Here is a 10,577-nt window from a genome sequence, read left to right on the forward strand (position 1 = left end):
TTCTCCACCAAAAAACAATATTTTTTTTTGTAAATATTTTGCATGGAGAGTAAATAATGGCAAACAAAACAAGGGCTTCATAAACATAAACATTCATCGGTGCTCGACATTTACTGAGCCATTTTAATAAAACCTTTTGCGCGAAACATTTGAAAAGGACCAAATGCAAAACGGAAACATTGAAAAAAAAAAGTCTCACGAAAGGCTGGGACGTAGCTTATTGCAAAGAGGAAAAAATGTATCGTCATCAGTCATCTATTGTCACAAACTGTGTAATGACCGACTATAGTCCCACCGTTACAATCGCTGCCGGACAGAGCGCTCACATATCAGCGGAGATTGAGTTGATATTGATGTACGCACAGCAGCCAGCGAAATCTGCGTACTTCCGGTACTTAATTCGACGGTGCAGTTCTTGGAAGCGTCAAGCCCTCAGTACACTGTTTGTCATGATGACAAATATGTGTCAAATCAGCCTAAAATCCATGTCGATTTCTAATCAGTCTGATAGAATGTCCGGATAAACTTGACAAATATTTGTCATTATGACAAACGGTGGACTATGGGTTTGAGAACAGAGAACGCATATCCTGCTGCTATTCAGCGTAACTATAATGTATTGCGCTTTTTGCACTTCATAAGAGTTTTGCGAGATTTTTTTTCTCACAGTCATCTTCTTCTCACACTCAATACACTCAAAAAAGTTTGATTTTCCGTGTATAATATTTGTGCGTGAGGGCTCAATCTGAAAACAAATAGACGTCAAATCATGGCGGGAATCGATTTAGTGTACACGCTTACATGTGACTAACGAGTAATGGGTTATAATTGGGTAAATTTCAGTAACAAAAATCGATCAACCCGAAATGAGAGTGCGTGTGAGAAAAAGAAGCGGGGAGATCACAATCTACACATAACTCTTCAAATTGGTGAAATCGGCAATACTATGAAAAGATATTTTAGTTACTAGATAAAGATTGTCGCTGTCGTCGCTGTCCGGAACATCTTTTGCTGGCGAGGATAGGGGAGCTAAATTTCAAAGAAGGAAAATCCATACGATTTGACAGGTACACAGCAAAAATAATTGTAATATGCCTCAACGTAATTGAGACGATGTACCAAAATTCCGATGTAGAGCCACAATTCGTATGTACATCTACATCGTTTTGGATGTTAAATCACATCCCCTTAAAATTACGCCGAAACAGATTTATCATTTTCCTATACGTTGTATATGTGTAATATTTGAATATAAAAACATTGAATATAGCATAGAAAAGAATGCAACCCAATGAAAATGATTTGCCTGTGTAATTTTACACACAATTTCTGTAATATCGCATTTAAAGATTATGCGATTTTGAATCTCGCAACACTGCTCAAATCCAGTTTTAGGTGTTTACCGATCGTATCGCCATTTTGATTTTGCAATATTTATTGAAGGTAAAATAAAATTTAGTAACCGGTGTTAAACTAATTCAACAAATTAGATTTTTGTGAAGAGTGCGGCCAGAAAGCATTTACGGTGGAGGATTTCCACTAATGCACCGAGTGGGGAACCAAATCGCATGGTATGGTCCGGATCTTGTGGCTGATTTTGGAGAAGAGTTGGAGATGGGTTCCCCGTCGCATACGGGTCGAGTCGTGAATTTCGTTCTGCTGAGCTGGTCGAGCTAAATCGATCAACTGGAGACGTTGGGTGCCGGTAACGAACGGTGCTAACGGTGCTGGAACTGTCTTATCTGTGGCGGATGCAGATGGAATTCTTGTCTGAAGAAACCCGAATGACCCCTATTGAATATGTGACGTAAGTCGATGTTAATATTTTATATTTTACTTTTTAACATCGAAATCTATCCAAACAGATAACACTGAATCAACAATTGCTTTTAAGGATGCGTTATTGTGTGAAAATAAAAAAGAAATCAGCGCAAAAGCAATGATTTGAGAAGCAAAGTAACCCCTTCGTTGACAACTTCCGGAACGACGTTGAATTAAAAGATGTGTTCGGAACAGGAGTTTGCTGAATGCAAAGGGCCAATCATAGAAATCGGACGTGAACGTGAAGTGCAACCGACTGATTACCGGATCGGGAAGCCTGGTTAACTCCGTTTTTTGGCGACGAATGAGAAAGGTTGTGGAACCACATGAGGGGAAACAAAAGTACATACGTTGTCTTGTAACGCGAATTAACTGGATAATGCTATGTGGCTTTATGTTTTATTCTCACGCGAGTGATCTACGTAAGGTAAGAAAATTTAGACACAACAGTTTTCACTTAATAAAGAACTTTAATTTTTTAGATCCGATTGTTCAAATCCAGGACCGTGTGATTTGGAGTTCCTTTCGACTCCCGTCAGTCAGAAAGAATTGGATTTAGGAGAAAGTGTCGAATATATCAACGAACTGTGCGAAACCGTTTTGCAGTAGCTGAGCATGAAAAACACATCTTGTCCGCACAGTTTCGGAACAACTGCTAACCGACGATTGATCCTGCCAAGCGAACGGTGTTTGCATTATTTCGGCCTGCTGTAATATATTCCGATCCATCCCGAAACTCGGTCTATTTTCCTGGCGGCCTTGCGGAACGGGATTTTTGAAAGTTTTTGGCTACCTGACTTCCGGAAGATAAATTCACTGCTTAGGCTTCAGTATCTCAAAAATTTATTTAAACCGCAACCGCACCGTAAAATGTTAGCATTGGTTGCTAACTTCCTAATTCATAGATAGCCACCAAGGCTGTTAACTACATTCACCGGGTGACATTGGCTATGTACGTTGCATGTTTGCTGATGCGAGTTATCTGCATTTAGGTAAGAAACCTTAAACTAAAATCAGTCACGTAATACCCATAATAACGAACTTTATTTTCAGACTCGGTTCGATCGAGCTTTCGCAATTGGTGGCCTTCGTTTTCATCAGGCCGGTTCGTATCAATTTGACTTCAGAGCTCCAAGTCGGATTAGAAGGACATCACGGAACGGTTGGTCACAAGATCCAGCAAGAATACAGCGCTCTGGAATAACTGAAGGTGATCGCATGCCGCCGCCCAACGCCGACAGAACGCTGCATCTATCGGTGTGTATTAGGCGGTAGGTTGATTTTTTTTGCAATATAATTAGTAGTGGAAAAATCACTTAAACTGAAGGTTAATCTCGTTCTTGTATAGGCATTAAAAATTCATTAAGTAAATTTTCAAAAGTTTCTCAGAATTCATCCAGGCCGTTCTTTTGAAAATTTCTATTGGCTTAATATATTTGTCTGTTGACGTTTTAAATTGGGCAAAATATCCAAAATTGGAAGTTAATGGAACTCATGTTTTATACTTCAAGTGGCCAACCTGGAGCAGGTTCCGGTAGTGACCCAATGAGAATGAGTAATAATTTGAGCATATCCATGCATTTCGATACCTTGTAATTCAAGATTTTTCGCTCAGATGTGATTGCAGCACATGACGTATACTTACAAGTGTGTTTGGCCATCTTCAGATGGCCAACCTAGAACTGGTTCCGGTGGGAACTCAATGGGGACAGTAACGAGATTGAGCGTATGTTCGATAGCTCAAAATTCATGCCTTTTCTATAAGAAGTGCATGAAACTCATGTCGCATACTTCCAAATGTGTTTGGTCACATTCAGGTGGCCAACCTGAAAGGAACCCAAAGAGGTCAATTTCGCAATAGGATATTAGTGCCATTCGACAGCTCAAAATTCGTGTCTTCTCTCTTTGAAGCGAATGAAACTCGTGCCGCATATACTTTGATGTGAGATCGGTCATCTAGTAGTCCTGCTCCTGTACGCAGATTGAAATAGGATACGGCGATTGCGGGATAGATAATTTTAAACCCAAGCGGCCTCGCGTTTTTCGCGATCGGTGATGTAGGTCCGCGTAAACATATTTGATATATAAAAAGTTCTCTGAGTGATCCGTAAAAAGATTTTCAGAAGCTCCTTCAGGAAAGTGTTCAAAAAACTGTTCTATAGTTCTTCCAGAAATTCCCACGGACGTTCCTCCAGAAATTCCATGGAAGTACTCCCAGATTTTTTCCGGAAGTTCCTCCAGAAAATTCTCCGAAAATTCCTCCAGAAATTTTTGCGGTCTATTCAGAAATTTCTCCGGAAGTCCCTCCAAATATTCCTCCGGGAGTTCCTCTATGAATTCCTCCAAAATTGCCTCCTGAAAATCATTCAGAAAAGCCTCCAGAAATTTCACCGAATGTGTCTCCAGAAATACCTCCGGAAGTACTTCCAGAAATGTTTCCGGAAGTTCCTCCAGAAAATCCTCCGAAAATTCTTCCAGAAATTCTGTTCAGAAATTTCTCCGGAGGTCCCTCCAAGAATTTCTTCGCAGGTTCCTGCAGATATTCCTTCGATGTTATCGAAAAAAGTTCCTCCGGAAGCTCCTCCGGGAATTCCTCCGGAAGGTCCTCCGGGAATTCCTCCGGAAGTTCCTCCGGGAATTCCTCCGGAAGTTCTTCCGGGAATTCCTCCGGAAGTTCCTCCGGGAATTCCTCCGCAAGTTCCTCCGGGAATTCCTCCGGAAGTTCCTCCGGGAATTCCTCCGGGAATTCCTCCGGAAGTTCCTCCGGGAAAAGCCTCCAGAAATTTCACCGAATGTGTCTCCAGAAATACCTCCGGAAGTACTTCCAGAAATGTTTCCGGAAGTTCCTCCAGAAAATCCTCCGAAAATTCTTCCAGAAATTCTTCCGGTCTGTTCAGAAATTTCTCCGGAGGTCCCTCCAAGAATTTTTTCGCAGGTTCCTCCAGATATTCCTTCGAAGTTATCGAAAAAAGTTCCTCCGGGAATTCCTCCGGAAGCACCTCCGGGAATTCCTCCGGAAGCACCTCCGGGAATTCCTCCGGAAGCACCTCCGGGAATTCCTCCGGAAGCACCTCCGGGAATTCCTCCGGAAGTTCCTCCGGGAATTCCTCCGGAAGTTCCTCCGGGAATTCCTCCGGAAGTTCCTCCGGAAGTTCCTCCGGGAATTCCTCCGGAAGTTCCTCCAGGAATTCCTCCGGGAATTCCTCCGGAAGTTCCTCCGGGAATTCTTCCGGAAGTTCCTCCGGGAATTCCTCCGGAAGTTCCTCCGGGAATTCCTCCGGAAGTTCCTCCGGGAATTCCTCCGGAAGTTCCTCCGGGAATTCCTCCGGAAGTTCCTCCGGGAATTCCTCCGGAAGTTCCTCCGGGAATTCCTCCGAAGTTCCTCCGGAATTCCTCCGGAAGTTCCTCCGGGAATTCCTCCTGAAGTTCCTCCGGGAATTCCTCCGGAAGTTCCTCCGAATTCCTCCGGAAGTTCCTCCGGAATTCCTCCGGAAGTTCCTCGGGAATTCCTCCGGAAGTTCCTCCAGGAATTCCTCCGAAGTTCCTCCGAATTCCTCCGGAAGTTCCTCCGGGAATTCCTCCGGAAGTTCCTCCGGAATTCCTCCGAAGTTCCTCCGAATTTCTCCGGAAGTTCCTCCGGGAATTCCTCCGGAAGTTCCTCCGAATTCCTCCGAAGTTCCTCCGGAAGTTCCTCCGGAATTCCTCCGAAGTTCCTCCGGAATTCCTCGGAAGTTCCTCCGGGAATTCCTCGGAAGTTCCTCCGAATTCCTCCGGAAGTTCCTCCAGGAATTCCTCCGAAGTTCCTCCGGGAATTCCTCCGAAGTTCCTCCAGGGAATTCCTCCGGAAGTTCCTCCGGGAATTCCTCCGAAGTTCCTCCGGAATTTCCTCCGAAGTTCCTCCGGGAATTCCTCCGGAAGTTCCTCCAGGGAATTCCTCCGAAGTTCCTCCGAATTCCTCCGGAAGTTCCTCCGGGAATTCCTCCGAAGTTCCTCCGGAATTCCTCCGAAGTTCCTCCGAATTCCTCCGGAAGTTCCTCCGGGAATTCCTCCGAAGTTCCTCCGGGAATTCCTCCGGAAGTTCCTCCGGAATTCCTCCGAAGTTCCTCCGAATTCCTCCGAAGTTCCTCCGGGAATTCCTCCGGAAGTTCCTCCGGGAATTCCTCCGAAGTTCCTCCGAATTCCTCCGGAAGTTCCTCCGGAATTCCTCCGAAGTTCCTCCGGGAATTCCTCCGAAGTTCCTCCGGGAATTCCTCCGAAGTTCCTCCGAATTCCTCCGGAAGTTCCTCCGGGAATTCCTCCGGAAGTTCCTCCGAAATTCCTCCAGAATTCCTCCGGAAGTTCCTCCGGAAATTCCTCCGAAGCTCCTCCGAATTCCTCCGGAAGTTCCTCCGGAATTCCTCCGGAAGTTCCTCCAGAAGTTCCTCCGGAATTCCTCCGAAGTTCCTCCGGAATTCCTCCGGAAGTTCCTCCGAATTCCTCCGAAGTTCCTCCGGGAATTCCTCCGGAAGTTCCTCCGGGAATTCCTCCGGAAGTTCCTCCGGGAATTCCTCCGGAAGTTCCTCCGAATTCCTCCGAAGTTCCTCCGGAATTCCTCCGGAAGTTCCTCCGAATTCCTCCGAAGTTCCTCCGGGAATTCCTCCGAAGTTCCTCCGAATTCCTCCGAAGTTCCTCCGAATTCCTCCGGAAGTTCCTCCGAAATTCCTCCGAAGTTCCTCCGGGAATTCCTCCGGAAGTTCCTCCCGGAATTCCTCCGGAAGTTCCTCCGAAATTCCTCCGGAATTCCTCCGGAAGTTCCTCCGAAATTCCTCCGAAGCTCCTCCGGGAATTCCTCCGGAAGTTCCTCCGGAATTCCTCCGGAAGTTCCTCCGGGAATTCCTCCGGAAGTTCCTCCGGAATTCCTCCGCAAGTTCCTCCGGGAATTCCTCCGGAAGTTCCTCCGGAATTCCTCCGAAGTTCCTCCGGAATTCCTCCGAAGTTCCTCCGAATTCCTCCGAAGTTCCTCCGGAATTCCTCCGGAAGTTCCTCCGAATTCCTCCGAAGTTCCTCCGGAATTCCTCCGAAGTTCCTCCGAAGTTCCTCCGAATTCCTCCGGAAGTTCCTCCGGAATTCCTCCGAAGTTCCTCCGGGAATTCCTCCGGAAGTTCCTCCGAATTCCTCCGGAAGTTCCTCCGAATTCCTCCGAAGTTCCTCCGGGAATTCCTCCGGAAGTTCCTCCGGAATTCCTCCGAAGTTCCTCCTGAATTCCTCCGAAGTTCCTCCGGAATTCCTCCGGAAGTTCCTACGGAATTCCTCCGGAAGTTCCATACGGAATTCCTCCGGAAGTTCCTACGGAATTCCTCGGAAGTTCCTACGGGAATTCCTCCGGAAGTTCCATACGGAATTCCTCCGGAAGTTTCGGAAACTCTTCCGGGAATTCCTTTGGAAGTTTCTCCGGGAATTCCTCCGGAAGTTCCTCCGCAAATTCCTCCGGAAGTTCCTCCGGAAATTCCTCCGGAAGTTCCTCCGGAAATTCCTCCGGAAGTTCCTCCGGGAATTCTTCCGGAAGTTCCTCCGGAAGTTCCTCCGGGAATTCCTCCGGAAGTTCCTCCGGGAATTCCTCCGGAAGTTCCTCCGGGAATTCCTCCGGAAGTTCCTCCGGAAGTTCCTCCGGGAATTCCTCTAGAATTCCTGGAGGAACTTTCTGAGGAATTCCTGAAGGAACTACCTGGAGGAACTTCCGGAGGGATTCCTGGAGGAACTTCCGGAGGAATTCCTGGAGGAACCTCCGGAGGAATTCTTGGATGAACCTCCGGAGGAATTCCTGGAGGAACCCCCGGAGGAACTTCCGGAGTAATCTCTGGATAACTTTCGGAGGAATTCCTGGATGAACTTTCGGAGGAATTCATGGAGGAACTTCGGGAGGAATTTCTGGAGGAACTTCCGGAGGAATTCCTTAAAGGCACTTTCGGAAGAATTCTTAGAAGAACTTCGGGAGGAATTACTGGAGGAACTTCAGGAGGAACTTTTGGTGGGATTCCTGGAGGAGCTTCTGGAGTGATTCCTGGAGGAACTCCTCGAGGGATTCCTGGAAGAACTTCCGGAGGGATTCGTAGAGGATTTTTAAAAGGGATTCCTGGTGGAAGTTCCGGAGGTATTCATGAAGAAACTGCTCGAGGAATTCCTGATGGAATGTAGGGAGGAATTCCTGGAGGAACTTCCTCAGTAATTCCTGGAGGATTTCCCGGAGGAATTCCTGGAGGTGCTTCGGGAAGAATTCTATGAGAAACTTCCAGATGAATTTCAGAAGAAGTTCTTGGAGGAACGTCCGGGGGGATTTCTGGAGGAACTTCCGAAGGAATTCCTGGAAGAACTTCCGGAAGAGCTTCCGGAAGAATTCCAGGAGGAACTTCGAGAAAAATTCCATGAGGAACTTCCAGAGGAATTCCAGAAGGAATTCTTGAAGGAAAATCCGGAAGAATTCCAGGAGAAGCATCCGGAGGAATTCGTGGATAAACGTCCGGATGAATTCCTGAGAAACTTCCGGAGGAATTCCTGGAGGAACTTTTGAATGAACTCTTGGAGGAGCTTCCGGAGGAATTCCAGGAGGAACTTTCTGAGAAATTCTTGGAGATACTTCGGAAAGAGTTCCTGATGGAATGTAGGGAGGAATTCCTGGAGGAACTTCCTCAGTAATTCCTGGAGGATTTCCCGGAGGAATTCCTGGAGGTGCTTCGGGAAGAATTCTATGAGAAACTTCCAGATGAATTTCAGAAGAAGTTCTTGCAGGAACGTCCGGGGGGATTTCTGGAGGAACTTCCGAAGGAATTCCTGGAAGAACTTCCGGAAGAATTCCAGGAGGAACTTCGAGAAAAATTCCATGAGGAACTTCCAGAGGAATTCCAGAAGGAATTCTTGAAGGAAAATCCGGAAGAATTCCAGGAGAAGCATCCGGAGGAATTCGTGGATAAACGTCCGGATGAATTCCTGAGAAACTTCCGGAGGAATTCCTGGAGGAACTTTTGAATGAACTCTTGGAGGAGCTTCCGGAGGAATTCCAGGAGGAACTTTCTGAGAAATTCTTGGAGATACTTCGGAAAGAGTTCCTGGAGGAATTTCTGGAAGAATTTCTGAAGGAACTTCTGGAGGATTCCTGAAGGAACTACTTGAGGAATTCCTGGAATAACTTCCGGAGAAATTCTTGAGGAACTTCCGAAGGATTTCCTAGAGGAACTTCTGGATGAACTTCCGGAGGAATTGCTGGAGGAGTTTCCAGAGGGATTCCTGGACGAACTTCTGGAGGAATTCCTTAAGGAGCTTCCGAATAAATTCCTGGTGGAACTTCCAGAAGAATTCCTGGAACTTCCAGAAGAATTCCTGAAGGAACTGCTTTAGGAATTCCTGGAGGAACTTCCGGAGGAATTCTTGGAGGAATCCGGTTTTGAATCCCAGGATCTGGAAATCCATGAGGATTATATTTGAAAACTCAGAAGGATACCATTCGGAATTCTAGTATGATTCCATTTAGAATCCCAGGAACCTTCCATTTGAAAACCGAGAAAAATTCCATTTGGAATCCCAAAATGATTCCATTTAGAACTCCAGGAGTTTCATTTGAATGAAACACCATAAAGAGAAAAAAAACCATAATGATTTCATTTAGAAGCTCCAGCACGATTCCATTTCGAATCACAGTAGCCTTCCATTTTAAATCCCAGGAGGCTTCCATTCGAAATCGAAGAAAGATTCCTGGAGGATTCCACATAGAACCCTAGGAACCTTCTATTTGAAATCACAGAATAATCCGATTTGGAATTCTAGAAAGGGAAGGAGGAATGCCAGAAGCCTTCCATTTGAAATTTCAGAAAGGTTTTATTTGGAATCTCAGAAGGATTTAAAATGTCAGAAGGATTAGATTAGATTTAGATTTAAAATCCCAGGCAGAATCCAATTCAAATACATAGAAGGTTTCCTTTTAGAGTCCGCGGAGCCATCCATTGGAAATCACTATAGGATTCCATTCCAGAAGGATTTCATTTGAATCCCATGATGTTCAGATTTTGAATCCCAGGAGTTTTTTTATATTTGCAAAAATTCTACCGAGCCAGATAAAAACTATGGGGTAAAAACAACGTGAACGCCTGTGATGTACTGATTCCTGCTACATTTTTCATTCATTTTTTTCTAGCGGTTTTGAAGTGCCTTCGAATGCTGTCCGTGCCGCTCTGTATAACATCACTCCAGCGAAAGCAATCCAGCAGCGATCCTTGCAGGGAAATTGCCCAATATCAACTCGCCCTATCTGCGGAAAGTTCTGCCGTAGACCATGGATCACAAGGATGATCCAGCACCTGCCGACGATGACGAAAACTTGTGGCTTGTGGGACACGGCCTATTTGGAACTGACGAAGATAAATCGATCGACCGGTTCAAGGTGTATCGCCATTGCAAGAGACCCGGCCCCTGAAAGTACATCAGGACAAACGCCTTCATAACAGATCTGCATCATGGCAATGTGGGCAAAACATTGGTATTTACATTTCGACAAAAATAATATAATGAATATACAAATAAAACAAAATACAATAAAAAAAACTAGGCTAAAAACTTATTGAAGCAAGAAAACAAGAAACAACTCAATGAAACAAATGTCATGTACGTCGTACTATTTTACGTAGCTTTATTTTACATCGCTTACATTACGTCGAATATTTTTTACATCGGAAATAATCACATCGCTTCTGTTTATTACACAGCAAGCTGTCGAGTACATCGTGCAG

The 10,577-nt window shown here is 45.4% G+C and overlaps 1 long non-coding RNA gene across 1 annotated transcript; it reads left to right on the top strand.

The window, feature by feature from the left end:
• Positions 1–1,403: 1,403 nt before the first annotated feature.
• On the top strand, positions 1,404–10,372 carry LOC134208116 (uncharacterized). Its single transcript, XR_009978508.1, has 5 exons — positions 1,404–1,807; positions 1,866–2,248; positions 2,304–2,813; positions 2,875–3,092; positions 9,986–10,372. It is a non-coding gene; the product is annotated as an uncharacterized LOC134208116 (long non-coding RNA).
• The last annotated feature ends 205 nt before the right edge of the window (positions 10,373–10,577 follow it).

Source organism: Armigeres subalbatus, chromosome 1 (assembly GCF_024139115.2).
Source record: "Armigeres subalbatus isolate Guangzhou_Male chromosome 1, GZ_Asu_2, whole genome shotgun sequence".
NCBI classification, from domain to species: Eukaryota; Metazoa; Arthropoda; class Insecta; order Diptera; family Culicidae; genus Armigeres; species Armigeres subalbatus.